A 21070-nucleotide genomic window follows, 5' to 3' on the forward strand; every position below is an offset into this window, starting at 1 on the left:
ATCAAAAAGAGCTGTGAAAAAAACAAAAAACAAAACTAAGAGCCTAGACTGTTTTTGTAAGCCTGGAGAAGTATTAAAGAGGTATTAAATTATAAAGCACATTCAGTGACTCCTGTTTGGTTTAACTTGTTAAATCAAAATAACCAGTTTTGTACGCAGTATACTGCAATTTCAAATTAACACAAAAATAGAAGCGCTATGGCCGAAACAAATGATCTTTTCTAAAAATTTTGACCCAGTGATGATGCGAGTTGAAAGTCCAGGGGATCACCAAAGGTATTACAACCCTGTCTGAGGTGGGGTATGCACGCTTGCAATATATTTCAATCTTGGTCCAAGTGATGGCCTTACTGACTCCTTACAGCAATACCACATGCCTGTTGTGCACCCAAAACAGCTGTAGATCATATATTTGCCAGTGTTTTCAGACCTAAACCAGAGTGCAAACTATTACTTGATTCTTATGAATTCACCAATATCCTGACCGGAGTACAGATGCCTCCGTTCAGTGAGCTCAGTAAAGCCCTCGTGTTTGATATAACTCCCTACTCCTTATTGCCCGGCAGTGCTAGATGCCTCCCTGAAGAACCCACAGAGGTGGTTAGGTTTAGAAAGTAAACACTGCAGAGCACATGGCGTCTCTCGCATCATTGAAGGAACTCCCTGAAGACCTCATGCAAATATTTATGACAGCCAATAAATACAGCAGACCAAGATGAGCGTGGGACAATAAGTAGCTCCTGGGCATCTGCGGAGGTAGGGCCCAGCTGGAAAGTACCATTTTAAACTTTTGAGCAGCCTGAATAATACTTTTTAACATAATCTGCTACCTGCCCAGTCTGAAGAGTGGGGAGCTGACTTGAATACATCTGTATCTCAGTGTCACACCCTGGTCTCCCCTCCCCGGGGTCTGCAGCATCCAACTAATAGGTCTGTGTCACTCTTCACTTCACTGCCAGGCCTGCTGTGGTTCTTGCTGCTCCACTGAAGCTAGCTGAGTCACTGTGGGCTGAAACATCCACCCACGGTACTCTAACATTTCCTTTTGCCTCCGGTGGTCCCTCTCATGCCTGCTGGGACAACAAGCTTGGCTGCCCAGCATCTCTTGCACACCTCAAGCCTCCATGTTCCCAGGGCACATCCTTATGTAACTGCAAGTGTTTTAAATTTTAATGAAAAGAGAGGCGTGCTGTTAGAAGTGTTTCCTGCCACTCGGCTTAAAAGCTTCCTAATTCATCAAACTCTTTAGGGCAGTAATGCATGAAGAAATATCTCAACAGACTTAAATTGACCTTTTACCACCTCAAAAATGTAGCTGATGCCCACCAAAAATTTCACCAAAATTTCAGTCATGAGTAATTTGGTTCCAATTTAATTGGTTCAGAAAACATTTTACACAATCGTGTTTGCTTAATTACAGCAAAAACATTCAGACCTATCACATGCACACCTAGTCGTGACTTCTACCAAAGAATTAAGCCAAAAAACTAAAACAAAAACACATTTACTTACAGTTTACTCATCTGCCTCCTTACAGAAATATTGGCCTCAAAAAAAAGAGAAAAAAGTTTGTTTTGTCTTTTTTGACAAAACTATGCCAATAGCAAGAGGCCCATGCACCTGAATAGGAAACAAGGTATCTGGGGAATCCAAGACACATGATGACTCATAAATGTTCATATAACTGGGCCCGGTGCCTGAGGAGCACTAGATGGACACTTTGCAGGCCTCAGGCAGATCTGTTCAGCCTTAACAAGGGCACGAAGGCCAAGTAAACTGATGTAATACTGCATTCATCCTCTTTTCTTTCAGATTTTAAAAAGACCCCATCATACGTAAATGCATTTTAGTCAAAGTACTCATGCAGTGTCCTAATCCAATCTCAAAAGCAATGCAACAAGGGTCTGAAGGAAAAAAGTACTAAATATTAATAAGCATTAAATCATATTTGACAGCAAGTGCTCGACCAAAGAAAGTGATCTAATTAGAGGTAACAATTATAGGATTTATAGAATTAGAATTCTATTCAACCAGAGCTGCTACAGTAAAAGTGAGCAACTATACTCAATGCCACTGGACCCATCTGCTCATGCAGGCGAGGGTCTGCTGCTCCTTGTATCTGTGAAGGGTGAATCTGGTGCCATATTGCTTAAAGCTACAGATTCATTAACCTTCTGAACCTCCCTCGAGGCTCCCTATTAATTCCTGCATCTGTTCATATGGCAAAAGGATGTGAAAGACACATTGGGCGATACACTCCGTCAGGTCATGTCGAGTTCATTGGAAAGGTAGCAGCATGAATGCTAACCATTTGGCTAGCTTTTGATAAAAAGACTGGGCTTTGTGCTAGGCTACAAATTCTCAATAACTCTTCTCTGCAAAGTGACTTGTCTCACATTTGGTCTTTGGCACAAAATGAGGCACTTATGGAGATAATCAGCAGCCAGGCAGGACCTTGTGATGAGAGCAGTATGACTGAGTTTGACATGAGGGTAGATTAGGCTGCGGTCCAATCCATTAACAGTATCATGAGCACATCTAAGTGAAAGGGAACTAGAAAAGCATTTTTAATTGCACAAGTTGCCATCAAATCTTATCTGTGTCCGTCAGGCCAGATTTAAGGGTGACTTTGGGGAACTGTATCCAAAATGATGTAATGACTTCTTCCAGTAACAAAAAAGGACAGCAATGTTTAAATCAAATAAATGTTAACGTTAATGTTTAATGTGGCCTCTTGGGTTTAAATTACTATTTACAAAAGATTTGTGGAGCTATCATCTTCGGCAAAGAAGGCCTCAGTAGGCGACTGACAAGGCAGAGACTCCTTACTATGTCTGTCATCATAACTCAGACTAGCAGCCTGCTTTCTTGGGTGCGCAATGCATAATTATTGCAAAAATCAAGATCGCTGAGGGAGGTACATTTTTTTCCCCACCCAAATCAATGGCATGGACTCCAAATCATTTTTTTCAACCCACCTTGCTAGACATACCGGCAATATTTACTTTGTTTTTAAAGAACACGTCATCAGATAAATAGTTAATAGGTTAAACTAACTTTAACCTTTCTGAATCTTAATGAATCAGGGGTAAAAGGTGAACTACTTTTCAAATATCCGTGAGGTAAAACATTGCATGCTGTACTTTGCAGGAACATTAGGTGAAACGTTAACGCTTACTCTGTCCACCAGGGAATGGGACTGTGGGTAGTAGAAGGAAAACTTTCAGGTGAGCAGACTTCTCCCACACCAAGAAGGGAGTGCGCTAAATAAATCACGACTGGGTTAAAAATAAACCATAAGCACCCCGTGCAGCAGTTGAGACAGCACCAATTGTTTGCTAAGCTGGCAGAGCACATAGTGAATTCATCATCACAGTGACTCTGTGAGTTTACATGACGGTTAAGCATGAGTCAGCATGTCTGGATGAGGGAGCTCAGGGATAAAGATGTCAGACAACAGAGATGTGTAGACAACTGCGATGATGTCATTAATTGCAAACTCGCATGTAGATATCACTCTTAAGCTACAATTACTTTTTATTAAAAACAAAAAGAAAAAAGAGAGACAAGCGTATTATCCTACGCAAATTCAACCCATCTCAAAAAGGGTTCTGATCATCACCATGCTGATAACATACTCAAACGAGGTGGACTTTTAAAAACAGGAAGTCCACACTCAAATTTGGCTAAAATCTTGAGTGCCTCTACAGTAGTGCTAAATTGGCTTCTTTCTTTCCTAGCTACTTCTATCAGAGAAATCTTCAGGATATCCTCTCTCAGAAGCCTTTGAGTGGTTTATATATGGACAACCTCCTCATAACTCAACAATGCAGGCTTTGAAAAAAAAAAACAAAAAAAAAAAAACAAAACATTTTTCCATCAAAATATTTTTGTCTTTGCTTCTTGAAAGGAACTTCCTCTAGATCAGGGAATTGAAAGTGGACTGAAAGTAAATATTCTCAAAAGCATAAAGTAATAAAATATAAATACAAAAGTGCATCAATGAAGGCCATCAATAAGCAGGCTTCCTCTCTGCTTTCACTTATTTATTCAACAGAAGATAAAAGAGAAAAAGAAAAACATGAACACAAAATGTTCTACTGCCTCTCCAATATCATTTCTACCCTGCAGGTAATGTGAATTTTTTTCTTGGCTCTGAAACCAAATGGAGACCTCGGTGTCTGCACACAGAAGAGATTTTAACCTGGAATGAAATGAAAACCTTTATGCATGCTCCAACGTTTTGGTCTTTAATATGGAGCAGCTGTGAACTGGGAATCCTGGTGCCTAAAGGCAAACTTCCTCTGAAAGAGCCAAATTTGTACAAACGGTTCAAAAATCAGATATGACTGCTTATCAGGACCTGTTCATTTACTATAACTTTTTCCATTTTCTTTATGCAAATATCCACAAATGGTCGACATCCATCTCGAAAAATTGCTTCACAGATTTCAGACCAAGCAGTTTGATACAAACACAAAGTTTGAAAAAGCAAAGAAGAGGGAAATCTAAGAAGCAATACTGACTTGTGAGCTGTAATCCACTACCTGTGCCCTGTACTGGGAATCATCAGACACTAATGTGGAACTCTCTGAGAACTGAAACTCAATTAAGTACTCAATTACTTATTCATATGTGTGATCCCAGACTGATACAAGGAAGATGACTTTTCCCTGCATGAGTTATTAATTATTCACAGAATCATCTTTGTGTTGATGACTGGCTGTAATGCATCCTGCTGTGGTATCTCCCTTCTGGATTCAGATACAAAAGGATTTTTAATGACTTTCAAATGATAAAATTACTGGAAAAACTAAGCAAATTAGGCATTCGCTGTGAAGAAAATTTGCCTGTGACCAAACAGCAAGTCCTGGTCTTCAGTTCATAACCCAGTCACTTTCAATAAACCCCCAAATACTCACTCACTCACTCATGGTTCAAACTGCCACTGCATAGAAATGAATTTAGATCAAAGCTCCTTTTCAGCGTAGCAGACACAAAGCGGACTTACTGAAAGCGCAACATACTACTTCTCCGATAAATCCAAATGTCCACAATTTTTTAATCTGCTTTGACAATTAACACACAGAGGCAATGAGTTCAGCAAAATCCTACCCATAATAAATTATAAATGACAGCATTAATAAGACTAGTAAGCATTTATGACAGACATCTCTTGTTCGAGGTAAAGAGTAGTACCAATGTATCTGACAGTTTATGACCAAGAAGGCATGTATAGATCGCCGGTTATTTGTAAAAGAATCTAACCAGGAACAACTTTAAAACCATCGAGTCTTGATATTCATGTCATGTTAACCATTTAAACATTGTTGCAACAGTCCCCGATCGTATCCGCCTCCCCCACTGTGCTCCACCCCGCATACAAAGGAAATGCTTGGAGGCATTTACCTGGCTTCCTTGCTAGATACCAATCTGATCTAGTTTCAGCAGGATGGCTCAACATAAGTGTTGTCCATGAAGGTCTCCCCCGACTACCAATCTCATGGCATAAGAAACCACAGAAAACCTGCAAGAGGCTCCAGGTCAGCATCCAGGCACTTAAAAGATCTTTTGGTGTGTTTTTCATCTTTAGTTTTGCTCCACGCTCTGCACAGCTTCAACCTACCTAAGAGCATTTCAGATGTGAAGCACCTGGTCTACCAATAGCAAACACAAAACAAAACTTTTTTTTAAAGCAATGCAGAGCAGAAACCTGCTTTTTTGGATGCATCTGGTGAAACTGCAAGCTTTGTCTTTAGTGTATGTAAAGAACTCCAGAAGTCAAGCGACGCAACCATGCCTGATGTATTCCCCACAGTAAAATGTCCCTAAACAGGTTGTTTTAAAGTAGTAACAGCTACCAGAGAACTGAAGCAGTGTTCCAGTGTAACATGATTGGTTGGTGTTCGTTTGAATCTTATACATGCACTCAGCAGTTCATCCAGTTCTATGTGCCACACCTCCTTCTCATATGTTAAAAAGGGACCAGGCTGAGTACTGAATGTGCCTTAATTGGCTTTGCATGACCTTAAGCTACCAGCGAGATGTGTGCTAATTGTTTAACTACAGTACGTGCTCCGTTTCCATGATCCCATCACGTCTGTGCGTCAGAGTCAAAGGCATTCATTGAAATGCAGGAACCCAGTGATTTTACATCCCTGAGTGGCATCTATGAGGCTACTTACTGGAATTGTCTTTCTGTGACATTTATTCCAACATGCTACAGCCACAAAGTGTTGAAATTACACCATGATGTGACAACGCTTCAAGTCTGATCCAAAGCTAGAATTGGCTCTGAGGAATATTCAAACCCCCTTTTTACATTAGTGTACATACTGCTCAGCTTTGCCATGCAGGAAGTGGCAATTATCATTTCAAACGAGTGAGTGAAGCAGAACTGGCAGAGGAGATAAGTGCTTAAAGGAGAGTAAGGGTCACCTTATTCCCTCTGATACAGACTTGCCCTTCCCTGAAATTATTGAAGCTTGACGGGGAACGGTGGGAGATCAGTTCTTGAAAAACTTGCAAAGCGTCAGTAATGAGCCGTGCGTCAGTCAGAGCGCAGTGTGATAGGAGGCATAATTTCTCTCTCTTGACACAGTCCCAATACAGAAACTACAGAAAAATTTGGAGACATGGAGCTCTTATGATGATAAAAATTGAATAGCAATTTTCCCCCTTCAGTCCACTAAACTACAAAGTGTTTATTGTGTGCTTCTGTGTTGAAAAGCTCACCACACTTTACCCTAATGACCCATTTAGACTAATATGGTGTGCTGATTAATCAGGAAATCCTCACGATTACAGACTAACAGTGTGGCCTGGAAGACTGAACCACAAAAACAGAGAAAGAATTTTACGTTCCTACTTGCTTGGGGCTCTTGACTGCTTAGTTGACAGAACCAAGTTTAATGATTGTCCGAAAACATTAGCAGTGAGGGGAAAAATCCTTTCAATTGTTTTCCAGTGCCTGTGGCCTCCCTCTGATTTTGCAGCCCAGATATGTGAGGCACACTGGTGCTGTGAAAGTTGCCCATGGCCACGACGGACCACAGCATCTTATTCATCTGCTGGGTCGATGACGATGTCAGGCAAGACTGTGAACAAACTCTGTGGTGTCACAAAGGAGAGTTGAAAGTTTAGAGTCATGCAATTGCACAACAGAGGCCTTTCTGAGGTCTGGACCATGCTGTATTAGCATCACAGTTCATCTGCTAATTACACCATCAAATCCAAAGGATTGGCTATCCATACTGGGCTATTCATCTCATGACTTACACGTCAAAGTGGTGGTGGGGGAGTGCGGTGCACGATTAATCCCCGTAGTTAAACCGATGTGAGGACTCATTTCCTTACATGATTTGACAAGCAGAGCAATAGGATTTAAAAGCATATCAGATGACTATATTCTGTTTCAGGCTCCACTTCACCTCGTCAGACCCAAACTCACTTCAGCGTGCTCAGGTAAGAACTTCGATGACCGTGACCAAAAGGCTTGACCACAAAACTGTTCTCATTACTCATTCCAAGCGGAAACATGACACAGTTTGTCCGAGTCATTTGTCAGGTTGGCCGCTTCAAGGCAGTTGGCTGTTGACTCTCAGCAAACATCTGGACTTCAAAAAGAACAACCGAAGCAGTACTGCTTTGTTTACCGTCAGGCGTGAGCTCTGTCTTTGTCTTTGCCAGCAGTTGTAGCCAATAAAGGAAGTAAAAGGTCAACAGTTCTGTCCCTCTGGGCAACGGTCCTACTGATAATAGTGGAGACTTGGAACAAATAAGGGAATGATATCATAATGCATTTGGAGTTCAATAATCATTTATAGGGAAATAATTGGAAACGATCTAAAAGACTGCTAACAAAATGGCAAAATCAATTCTTAATTAAAGAGTGTACAAAAATTGCTTGGCTGGGGAGTGAAGGCCTGGGAAAAAAAAAATAAAATCCTGACATCATTAATATTTTCTTTAGCCTCAATTTAGTCATTGGACTTACTGCAACAACCTCCCTCTGCCTTTCACAAGGCTACTACTAGAATAATAATGATCATTATAACGCCATTTAATACCACTCAAAACAAAATTAAAACTCCTGAATATCTTAATTTAACAACAGCAAAGCCCTGTACAGCACATTAAGATAACGTTTATAATCATAAAAGAACTAGTAGGCCAATTTGTTTAACTTTTCACTTAAAGTGAATTTATTGAGCACCATCTGCCAAATTCTGCCCATTATGGTACAAAAAGCATGTCAGATTTTCTTTCTGTTTGGAAACATTAATCTGAGAAATACTGCACATATTTTAAATCCAGCACTGTTTACATTAGTTGATGTTTCTTTATGCTCCTCCATGTTTACTGCCTTTGCTGCACTGCTGTATGTGTTTGTGTGTAACCACCACCTGTTGAAACAAGAGGCCTGTACACAACAGAAGGATCTTCTGTTATCCTGATAACTTCATGGTTAACCTTGGCTTTCTGTTCCACGAAGGGGGTCCATTTCCTACTGGAGTATATCGATATAGCAAGCAGTAAGCATGTGTCGTTGCTGGGTTTCAAAAATGGCGGTTTTAACTTTTGTGAACAAGACGCTCTCATGACTCATGGAATGATGCTACTGACCAGTCAATCGGTGGCATGCAGACCGAAGACGCCACATTTTAGTACCTGTTTGGATCACTTGGAACACCGGGGGAGCAGGTACTGAAAAAAAGTATTTGGTATCAGGTGCTATGACCTCATGGAAAACCCTGAAAACCATGGCAAACCGTGCCAGTTTCCTGTGAGGGGGAAAAAAAGAAGCAAGAATCCAAACACGGGAAATAAAACAAAAACAGCTTATACAAAGAAAAACAAAACAAATTGGTACAATTCCCCTCCTCCTATTGTGCCACTTTACACCTACCAATACCGGTCATAAAGGTCCTCACATAAAGGAGTTTTCTTCCTTATTGAGTGCACAGCACTTTTTCATTATTTAGGAAAAGGCGAGGTTTAAATAACCTAATAATATGGGTCTCTGGTAATTTACTATATAAATAAATACTGGATCTCAGCATTCCAGGCACATCGTAAGTCTGTTTTCCATTACAAAGTCACTGTTTATATTTTTCTCCACACTTCTTTCAAAATAAGAGAAGAAAAATGCAGAAGACGTTCATTTGTCTCTGGAGGAGAGCTCCACGTTACATAACATGTTTCCATTCAAAGACAGCTACCTTAGTTAAACCCTCGTGGAAGTCAGAGAGCACTTCTGATAAACTTGTCAGACAGATGCAGCCAAGTGGTATAAACCGTCCTTCAAAATAAACCTGAGTAGCTCGACATGTATTATCCAACATGTTTTTGCAATTCTGCCCCCAAACAGAGTTCAACAGGGGTCTGCAACTGCTCAGTTTTATAACAGAAGCGTGAGCACAAACTTGGATTACATCTACAGAATTATCAAAGACTTGCTACGGAAATGTTACAGGACTATATCGACCTCAAGAGGCTTCATTCGCACTGTCTGCTATGTTTGATCTTCAAGATAAACAGTGGAAAAACACCAAATATAATAAATGCCATGAGACTTAAGCAAGTACCTGAAGCATTTGTCAGTAGTGGTACAAATCTCTTTAATTCTCCAGCTCCATGTGATAGATGAACAGGCATGACAGCAGTCTGACTTGAATTAGTGAAATGCAGATAGAACACATGTTTTTACCATCAAAACCAGATTTGTTTATGAAAGCAATGCCAGAGTATAAAGCAGCAATAAATGAAGAAAATCCAATTTGCTGAAGAATTTCTGGCTCATCAGAAAAAGCCTCAGAAGTGTCACCTGCATTCATAGTCTTCTTTTGACCCAACATTGAATACCCCTGCAGGGCCTGGCCAGCCTTTCTACACGACCTGCAGGTCACACTGAATATGAATGGCCTTGCAAATGGCAGGCGAAGCTATGCAAGGACACAGCGATAAAGTCAGCAAAAAGGTCTAGAGCCAAGTTTTAGTGAATGCAAATGTGAACCATTAAAAAGAAATGTGAACTTATCACCAATGTGCAAAAGCACAGTGTGACTTTTCACAGTTTGTGTAGCATTAACACTGAAAGAATTCTCACAAATTCCTCAAAGGGAGGTGCTGTTACTGCCAAATGTTTACGTGGCAAAACATCAGCAAAGCAAACCATGCACATTAAACAAATTTATGTTTAGGACAGAGAAACTCTTTTCTGTCTTCTGCACAAACTTAACTGGGCTGATGAAAAGGCAGCAATGGCTGGCTTAACGTCTGCCCTGTCGCTGGGTGCGATCTGGCTTCGGCCCAGCAAAATGACTGTGTTCCCACATCTGGGACCTCTCAACACGCAAGTTCCCATCAGTTTGCCCTGAACAAATCGAATCCCTCTAGTCATGATATGGAACATCACTAACCTTCTGAGGGTTAAAAGCAACAGAGTGTCTCCTCTCCTGGGTCTCCACTTGCCCTCCCACTCGTTTACCACAACCTCTCCACATGCTGACCATTCCTCTGAAGTTGTTATAGTGGGTGGAGTGCTGGGTGGAGAGTGTGTGTGTGTGTTTTGATTGTTTAAACGTGTGGGTGGGGGTCTGCTTATGCATGAGTGTCTATGCGTTTCAGAGTAAGACACAGAGGATAAGATGGGAAGCACACATTATGATGCTGCTGCATGTGCTCCTAGAGGGAACGTTTCTTCAGTTTGTTTACAGTATAAACGCTAGAGCCCATCAGTGTTAGCTCTTGATACAATATCACACAGAGACGAAGAACAGCACAGCCCTGAAGGGAAAACTGCTCCACTGGTCATTTACAGTCTTACTCTGGTAAATCATATCAGTAATATCTAAACTCTGAAAGTCGTTTGCTCTCACATGCATCATAACCACCAGATCTGATCCAGCAGTTCAGGATAAATTTAAAAAAAAAAACAACGCCTTTTCTAAGAAATCCCTACCAAAAACAGAGGAAATGGGATGCTTTATCTGCGGTCAAACGGTGTCTGGTTCATAGAAATGCAAAGTGATACAGGAGGTATGTCAACACAGTCTCCAACATGCCAAAGGAGATAAGAGGAGGTGGCTATTTGGAAGAGAATAACAGGAAAGGTGTCATTAAGCAAGTGTAAAACCGGACAGAATCTACTCCAAAACGACTCCACGTGGTATTTACAGAAATGAGTGACTGATCGAGACTTAGAAGCAACACTTTTCGCCCGATGTTTGGTGAAAACAAAGCAGAATCAGGTCATCAGAACGGTTTCTGGTTCGTTGTTTTATTGGGTTAAATGGAAATAGCAGCTGTTTACCCACATGTGCGACAGAAAACACAAGAGGCCAAGTCCAGCGGCTCTCTCCACACCTACATACAACATACTTCTTTTACAACAATCCGAAAAACCCCTTTCTAAAGCTGCAATGCAAAGAATTCTTTTTTTTTTAAATCAAAAGTAATTAATATTTGGAGCATTCTCTTTAGGAATGAACAGGGAAAATGTGCAGGGCATGAATCAGCACCGTGATGAGCAACAAAAAATGTAAACTCCAAGTAGAAAAACATGCAAACTAATTTTTAAAGCGACAGAAATAATAATAACAATAATAATTAAAATGCAACAGTAACCTACACCATTACATTAAAAATCCCAGTTGCCTTTAAGGACCCCATCTTACAATAAACTACTTAAACTAAACAATTAAAATTCACACTTGTGTCCCGGACCACAAATGTCCGCAAAGATTTTTTTCCTCTAATAAAACATTAAAAAACTGTTACCCCCTGCCTCTCATTTCTTTTCCTTAAAGGTGTTTAAAGTGGAGACAGGCAACAAAAAGTACGAGGAAGGCACAAAAAGACCTTACCATCCACGAGCTGCAGTGTAAAGACCTCGGTTACAGCTGAAATCTTCACGGTCACCGGAACAACTGTCGAAAAATGGATCGATGTATCTTCTAAATCCGCAGTAAAGTGCGCTTTAACGCGTAGGTTATTGAGTCCATTAACTCGTCCGTGAGGCGAAGTCCATCCTCAGTGCGTGTGAAGACGAGCCTCCTCTACTACAAACTAAAGGCTGGTCGCTTTCATGCATCCAAACTTTAGCTCCTCCCACAGCACACGCACACTGCCTGCAACCATTGAGTGCTCAGCAGGAGTCTGCAGCACACATGTGCGATCACCTCCGGTGAAACAAAGGGAGAAAGATGTCAGAGGCGTTACAGCCGCCCCCGCGATCATGTAGTTTACAATTACTACGGGAAAAAATTAATATTTATGTGTAATGCAACAAAATCTTACTATAAAGAGCTGGATTATTCGTTGCCAAACGCGGAAAAAGTTCTATCGACAGTTTAATGTATATTGTATATACACATATTGTAAGTACCGGTATTAAGATATTTTTGGAGTGAGACATGACATAAGGACTTAAAGGCAAGTCCAAACCATCAAAACATCCGTGGAGTTAAAAAAGGAATAATTACAAAATTCCCAGCAAAAACAAAACAAAAACCAAGGTAGTGTATGAACTGAATGGTGGGTGGACCACTTGATTAACACTTTGGAGGAACTGAAAATTGAGCTATGGCTCACGTCTAAATAAAAGTATATTGAATTTATTTTCTACTATAAGGCTTAAGAGAAATGGAAGAGAGAAGAACCTCCGTTACAGATGTCTTTGTGGAAAGAAAGTTTTCCTGCTCTGCTGTGTTGGGTATCAGCGTTTCTCTTCTCAGGGCAACCCTGAAGCCATCAAACAATGAGTGACAACTGAGAGGGTCCGCCACAAAGAGAATTACAGGGGATTATGTACAAAGGCAAAGACCTGAGCACAACAAGACTCAGCCATTCATGTAATCTCTTTTTGCAGCAAGAAAGGGGTAAAAAGAACCTTGGACTCCACTCATCAAATTTTCCTCTAAGGCTCTAAAACAACAGACAGCGTGTTTGTCCCTTCTGCTGCACACAGGACATCCAATCAAAATGATCGCTAAGGAGCAGGGACATAAATTAAACTCATGCACAGCACACCACCACCATTCATGCCCGTAGGGAGGAAGATAACATTAATAATTAGTCTCCAGTGCCTTGCTTTCAGTGACATGTGGCTATGTGAGAATTTGTCAGATTTCTTGAGTGTTAACACAAAGAAATGTGATGGAGAGTGCTCCAGGCTGCATCCGATAGCTCAGCACGACACAGTCCTGACACTTTATCCTCCAAATGTTGTCAATCTCTGACTGGTTTTGCGTGACTGTGCCACAGATAAAGGAGAGGCCAGTGACCCCTCAGCATAAGCAGACACACACACACACTCACACACAGAGGAATAACTGCAAGCGAGGGTTGAATCACTGATACAAGCCCATTTTCTCTTTGGCTTTCTGTCTGTCTCTCTTTTGCTTTTTGGCTGTACAGATGTCTCTTTCTATCGTATGGTTTCTGATAGACGCACAACGAATCAAAGTTGTTCTTCTTTATCTGCTGAGACCTTAGTAATCCCTCAAATTCAAACAAGGATTACTAGTGAGAAGATTAACATCTTTCAACTCGTGCAAAAGTCAGGCTGGAAACAACAGGGGGTGGCCATACCACTCAGCAGTGCGAATTTCTCTAAAACAGGCAGAATTTAGTTTTCTCTTTTCACTCTTATATCACTGATGGCAAGAAAATCTGTTACCTACTTCTGTGAAAACATACATATATCTAACAATCAAGAGAGAAAATTAGTCTCTACTTTCTACTGGCAAAAACAGAAAAAATTACAGTACCAAGGAGTCCTCACATTTTGGTACTCACAAACAGAAAATGCAGCAACAAGATGCTGAAGCTGAGTAGCTCTGCAGCTTCGAGTAAACCACTTTGATATGATTATAGCCTTCTGGTAATGACCATACTGGAGTCTATTTGAAGCAGTTTACACTTTGCACAAATTACTTCTGACTTTGACAAAAGCCCAGTTGTTGATCACATCACCCTTAATCTACTGCTGCACTCAAATAATATCCCCTTGTGGTGGCACGCGAACTTGAACAAAGGGAGCATACAGCAGCTATTCATATTAAGGTCACGGCCACCGTGGAGCTTTTATTGGGGTTAAGTAAATGACAGACAGTCAGATGTGGATTTTCACCCAGTGTTTTGTGGATTTACTCACCAAACAAAATCTCTAAGTAGTGCAGCTCACATTAAAGCCAAGCTTGTGTCAGTGAGTTTATTAGATATTTTCGTTGATAAATATATTTAATACAGCTACCTGTGGAGGCAGGGGAAAGAAACTGTTTTGTTTTTAAATATAGTCACAAGAGCAGTAGCATACTGGATTCACTGCAATTTAATTTGTACAGAAATTCATGGAAAACTTGCAACCATCAGCTAAATCGAGACTGTCTGATGACTTAGCATTTGTGCGTAACAGCCAATGTCTCAATGCTTCAGGCACAGCCAGGGACTGTATAATAGATGAAAAGCCTCTGGGTCTGAAAAGTCTGGAGTCTTTCTAGTGGTCAGCAGGGGGCGACTCCTCTGATTCCAAATAATCAGGTTGAATGGAAATGATGGAACGCCAATATTCCATCCCAGTTAACCATTCCTAAAAAGTTCATGGTCTTCAAGTGTTTCACACATTAAATTGTCCTCCATTTCTCAGTTAGAGAAAACTTGATCAGCTTTTGATTGTACAAAAAAGACACCCAGGAGTTGGCTGTTCAGTTTTTCCAGTTATTATTTTACCATGGTCACATCAGGTTTCACCAAGCTTGTAACGTTCAAATGCCCAACCCAGGTAACTGCATTCATCTTTTGTATGAATGGGTGAAGCCGGTGGATATCCAAGCCAGTGTGCTGCTCATTGTTTCCAAACAGATACATTTAACAAGCTAACAAAAGCTCAGCCTTTGTCAGATAATAGCCAATAACATATTGAGATGGCATTTCACCAAATCTCCCCGGCTTTGCTCTCCACACATACAGTTTACATGCACGCAACTAAAGATATCACTGCTGTGCCTATGTATATAAAAATAGCAGTATAGCTGTAGTAGCTGCTAGCTGGCTGTAAACTTGCAGTATTCTTGGTAAAATGATGAAAGATTTTGTGACACTAGCTATAAGGTACACACTTTATAAGAGTAGGGAGCAGATGGAAGACTGCCTGGAGAAGTGGAGGCAAGCTCTGGAGAGAAGAGAAATGAAGAGGAATGGAAGTCGGCAGAAGCAAGACAGAATACAGGAGGACGTGTGTCCGAATGGGAGGGAGGCAGGTAGAAATGTGAGGGTGCAAGGAGAAGAGGCAGTGCAGGTGGATGGGTTTAACTACTCGGGAGGAAGGGGTCAACCATCCAGACCAATGAACCGTGCATGAGAGAGGTGAAGAATAGAGTGCAGGCAGGATGGAGCAGGTGGAGACAAGTATCAAGGGTGATTGGTGACGGAAGGACAGCAGCAAGAATGAAAGGTAAGATTTATGAGACAGTTGTGAGACCTGAGATAAGATGTATGGTTTGGAGACAGGGGGCAGAGCTGGATGTGGCAGAGTTGAAAATGTTAAGATTTTGGTTAGGAGTGAGCAGAAGATGTAGGATTAGAAATTAATATATCAGAGGTGTAGCTTGGGTCGAGTGGTTTGGAGACAAAGTAAAGGGAGCCGCTGAAAGAAGAAGAATATACATGGCTAGGGGCAAATTAGCTATGTACCATAGCCACACAGTATATGATTTAGCATCTTTTTGTTTAAATAAATGACATCTCTTTGAACTGTACACTTTACAAACAGTATCTCTTAAAGGAAATGGAAATGTGAATTTTTCAGAAGCTTCAAAGTCAAACCGAAGGCCTGCGCTCACCTGTTGGATGCCATGTTAGTGGGAACTATCCAGTCCACGTGTTCCTGCACAGCTAACAGCACTAACACTCAACTCCATGTCCTCATCTTGCTGAGCTCTAACAGACCCCAAAATACCCCCACATTTCATTCAACCGCTCTTTAAACTGATGATTGATGACTGTTGATGAGAGCACTCAGATCTGAAAGGTTCCAATTTGCTTCTTCTATAAATGACCCTGAGATGTGTTGTTTTGACACTTTCGTCATATATCAGAGATAGTGATAATGTGAGGTTTTGTACCCGTAAGCAAGGGGAAAAAGCTGCTTGCTGTCTCCATGTTTTTCTTCCTTTTGGATATTCTTTCTTTCTCACATGAATTAATATTTCTGAGACCAAACGTTTGTTTGTTAGCGATGAGAGACCATTCTCATACCTAAATTTTCCACATGGTATAAGGACCCCGAACCAAAATCACTTGCCATAATCTATATAACAAAAAAAAAAAGCAAAATAGCTAAAATAAAAATTGTTAGTTTTTGCCAGATTTTTTGTTTTATGGTGACCCACTTTGCAGATAAGAGCATTTAAATAGTATGACTCAGGAGCTTGGCAACTTTGCGCAAGCTAAAGGCTAACACTGGCTTATAAACGTTTTCACGCTGTCAGTGTTAACCTGTTTATAATGTTAGCGATCTTACTTTAGTGTGCGTGTTTGCATGCTATCAGAAAACAGACAGCCTGATGACTAAATGCACATTTAAATACAGCTGGTCTTTAAGAGCGTAGCCACAAGCGGTTTGCTTAGCTTTATGTAGCCTGCCATATTTGTGGTGTTGGTCCCTTTTGCACCCCTCCACAATCGAACACACGGACGTGTTTATGGTGACAGGAAAGATAATTAAACATGAGATGCAAATCGTGCCATCAGCTATAATTGGCTTGTCCTTTCATTCCATACATGTTCAATTATCTCAGAGTGAGGTATTGGTTCATCCGAATAATTAAAGCTTAGAGATTTACCAGCTTGCTTTGTCACCTTAAGAATGAAGGTCTGAAACAAACAACCTTCATATCAAGGTAAATTTCACAAAATAAAGCCCCCAAATAATGTGAAAATGTAAAGTCAGCAAAGTAAGCAGCCTATCTACGGATTCACGTTATGACATTTCTGCTCCAGAGGTCAGTAAACAACAGAAAAATTATACACAAACACAGAGAAAGCCAAAGAAAGGCAGATGAAAAGAGTGAGGCAAGTGGTAAAGATTTCAAAATGGACTCAAACTCTTGATGCTACGAGCCCATACTGGAGCCAGCTGGACTGTTTGGGTACCTTTTTATTCACTAATGAAATAGAAGCAATATCTGTCTGACAGGTTCAGAAGCAGGAATGACATGAGGTGATAATATGAATTCTGTAGGATGTTATGAGATTAATGCTGCTTAATGTGGTTTGTTTTTCCCCTGAGGGCTGGAGGGAAGTGATGTCACTCACGGTCAGCCCAATTTAAATGAACATGGTGGTGTGTGTGTTTGCTCAGTCTTCTTTGTCTGGCTCTTTCTTCGTGATTTTGAAGCTGGTGCCGCAGCAGGAGGGCATAGGTGAAGGTCCTGCACAGCTGCAAAGCGGAAAGGGGGAGGGTGGTGGAAGAAAGCCTCCAGGCAAAGAGAAGGAATGAATAAGTTTTGGATTTTTTAAATGAATTTTCCAGCACAAATAATGATTACAAAAATGAGATTAAGTATGGTATGTCATTAAAGTGCAATACCATTAAAAATTATAAAATAGCTTTTTTTGGGGGGGCAAATTTTTGTGATTCCTCTCTGGAATTAAAGAGCAGAAAATCAAAACTTGGAGCTGCAGTGTTTTCTGTGAAGCTCTGTGGAGGTTTGAGGAATGTGAAGAAAAACAGCTCATTGAAAACAGAATGAAATTTCAGTCAGCTGCTTGGACGGCAAAGATCTAAGCAATCCAGGCAAGTTTTCAGGCTGTTTAGTTTTTAAAAAAGTGAAAATGTTAAACAAGGATCATCCTCTATATTTTGCTTTCATTGCAGCTTTCTGTTCTGTGTTTAGTCTGTGCTGAACCACTGCACAGTGCCAGGTAACATTACGCTTTAGACTATGTCATTTTGCAGACCCACAGTCCCCCTAATTACCAATAGGGTTAGATTACAGACAAGTCTGAAAGTTTGTTTTTAATTTGTTGAAATTCTGTTAGTGAAATCCCGTATGTGTGGCATTTGCTAGACAGTTTAAGTTTGCTTCGATATTACTGTACAGTAAGAAAGTTTCCACTTTAGAATGGAAGAACCAGAGCAGCTGTCATGTTTTTTTTCTCCCTATAACTAGGCCCCGCATCATCACATGTTTTATTCTCAGAAATATTTGTGGTGCCCCTGTTCAGAGCAAATGGAAAAAAGACAATTGAGCACTTTGGAAAAATAAAGAGAAATAAACAGTTTACGTAGAGGCCCGTGTTTAGATTGTGCTGCAGAGGCTAACACAGTCTGCACTACAAATGTAAGAACTATGTGAATCATTTTCTTGCTTTAATTAGAATCCAAATTGGTTATACCGTTGGAAGAGTCAATGAACTATTGACTGAATTGATCTTTTTAATTTGCTAGTTCATCAATACTTTACATTGAGTTAGCATGCCTTCATTTTCGCTCCGGCCTGTTGGTTTGACGTCAGTGAGCCCATTGAGGGCAGATGCAAAATTTACCAGTTGAATCAGGCCAGAAATGTTCTGCAACTTCGACTCCACGTTACAGGAAGTAATGCTCCAAAGGCAGAAGTTGTGCCAAAACATGTTAAACAAGAGAACTCTCGCAATCAGAGAAAGATCTAATAATTTAAGAACTCCTTAGGGAGATAATTAAAATGTAAACTCTCTGCCAAATTGAATAAGTGCAGCATGGCTGCAATCTCAGCTCCTGGTCTTCCTTTTAAAGGCTTTAGGAGACTGGAGAGACACAGCGTCTCTTGCTGTCTGTAATGAGATTCAAACAGTAAGAAATCAATAAACTATCTTAGTATGACCACAAACTAACCTTTCAAGCACCAAAATAGTGCTTCACTGGCCAATAGGAACCAGCTCTGCACACTTTCTTATTGCCTAGTGGTTTATTTGGTTTTTTTTTTTTTGCTGGACCATCATTTTAATTACTTTTCATTTATGCTATGTCAGAGTTAAACAGCCTCGAGGAGGAGCTTTTTCATGTGCTAATCTTCGATTAAAAAACCCACCAATATATTTGCACACTGTTCCACGAGGGACTGTGGAGATTCTGATTAAGGTCAGCTGACGTTGGAAATATCTTGGATGAGTTTCTTCTTTTCCATGTGGTCATAACTGCAATCACAATAAATGCAGAGGGAGCTGAAAGGCATAGCAAAGCTAATTTGTTTGTTGGCTAATTGAAGAACGGCATGCAGATTATTGAGCTTAGAAAATATATTGTTTGGTTTACAGCTAGTGAGCTGGTGGCATTTGATGGATAACACTTCCCTCCAGATTTTCTAGATATTTGTTTTGAAATATGGATCCCATCATTGTACTACCAACTAAAAAGAATGAAGACAGTCAAAAAGGAACCATCATTTATAGTGAAATGGAACAAAAATGAATCATGTCTGGCTTTTTTAGCCCACTACGTGTAACGCTGAAATGGAAACACATCTGGATGAATTAGTTATGAGAGTGCCCACATGTGAACTCGCCCAGCCCTATAAAATATTAACATTTCAACACACTAGATTTATAAGGTAAGGTTGCAGTGCAATACAACACAGAATAGGAACTAGTCAAACTTGACTAAAGAAGAAAAATGCACCAGTGATTTTCATTTCACTCAGTTCCATTATCATCAGTGTGTCATTTAGCAGTCAAAAGCCTTGGCAATAATAGAATTACTATTCCTATTAGACTCAGTGTCATTGAGCTTCACAGTGAAAGAGTCTAGTGCACATAATAGGAAAGGATAAGACAGTGAGAGCATTGCAAGTCTCTAAATGTCAGAGGTGCTCAAGTTCACACCACATGAACACACCCAGTTTTGTCAGCAACACAAGCAAAACAGTCTATGTAAATAATAACACTTTACTTTTATTGTAGCCAGTGTAGCTAGCACTAATAAGAACAAAATAAACCTAACCCAGTACCAGATTTGCATTTACATTCAAACCGCTTTTTTCCTCTCCTTTGTTATCTCAAACCAGGTGACTGACAATTCTCACAGAGGAAATCACATCACACACACAACACCCTGGAGCATATTTAGGTTTCCTAATCCAGGCTGCACATACACACATATGCACACAAATTTCTCACCTCTCTGAGAGCTGACGTCCACATGCACCTCACTACGGCTTCAAGCACCTTACTAGGATACACACGCAACATGCTGAGACCCTGACCAAATACAATCTATTGCCATGGCACCCGGTGAGAGGTGACCGGTATCTGTAGTAGCTGAGCAGCCTCACAGCACTTCATTACTCCAAGCACAAACTCAGCTGCGAGCGTCTCCTCCAGGTTGCAGTGGCAGCAAAGCCTCCCGGTGTTTGTCCGTCACTCTCTGCAGAACAAAACACCGTCCCTCCATCCTTTTGTCTTATTGTCAACCACAATCGCCGGCTGTCATGCGAGAAAGGGACTCACCGTGCTTGCCCCCCACTGTGGAAGAACAGGAGCCAGGTGGAGCAGCAGAGGCTGCAGCGACGGAGGAATCCCCCTGGTACTGTATGTGTAAGAGTGTGTGTGAGAGGGAGCATGGAAGTGTGTGTGTGTGTGTGTGTATGTGTGCATGTGTGTGAGTGTGTGTATGTGTGTGTGCGCGTATGCAGGGAGTCAGAGCTGATCCAGCAGATGCAGGCGGGAGCCACCAATAGAATAAGGAAGAGGGAGAGGAGTGTGTGAGAGGAGAGAGAGGGAAAGACAGCAGAGGAGGGGTCTGGTAGCATTACATCATAGACTAGGGAATGGTAGGTTTGCAGGGGGTGGACTACGGGTGGGGGAAGGTGTGTGTGTGTGTCCTTGTGTTTGCGTTCGTGTCTGCATCACCGTATATTCTCCCTCTGCAGCAGACCACACGATGATTAAAGATTGGGTCCATTCTGCATGCAGTGCATTGTCGTCATGGTGCCTGCACCTGTGTGTGTGTGTGCGTGTGTGGTTGTGTACTCATGAGCAGAGCATTAAAAACACCTATAATCAGGAAGGTAGAGTAATCACAAGGACA

General features: G+C 41.0%; 1 protein-coding gene across 2 annotated transcripts in view; it reads right to left on the minus strand.

Moving 5' to 3' along the window:
• Window positions 1-20692, minus strand: part of LOC309708607 (semaphorin-4B-like) — a 62499-nt gene extending 41807 nt beyond the window's left edge. Inside the window, exon 1 of one of the 2 annotated variants that reach the window (XM_082536803.1) lies at window positions 20491-20692. The gene's annotated coding sequence lies outside the window, so the exon portion shown is untranslated. Of the gene's footprint in view, window positions 1-11867; window positions 12127-20490 lie in introns of those variants that run through there. The other variant, XM_082536802.1, reaches the window with a different exon arrangement.
• Window positions 20693-21070: the final 378 nt, after the last annotated feature.

The sequence above is a fragment of the Aulonocara stuartgranti genome (assembly GCF_965226115.1).
Source record: "Aulonocara stuartgranti genome assembly, chromosome: 1".
Lineage (NCBI taxonomy): Eukaryota > Metazoa > Chordata > Actinopteri > Cichliformes > Cichlidae > Aulonocara > Aulonocara stuartgranti.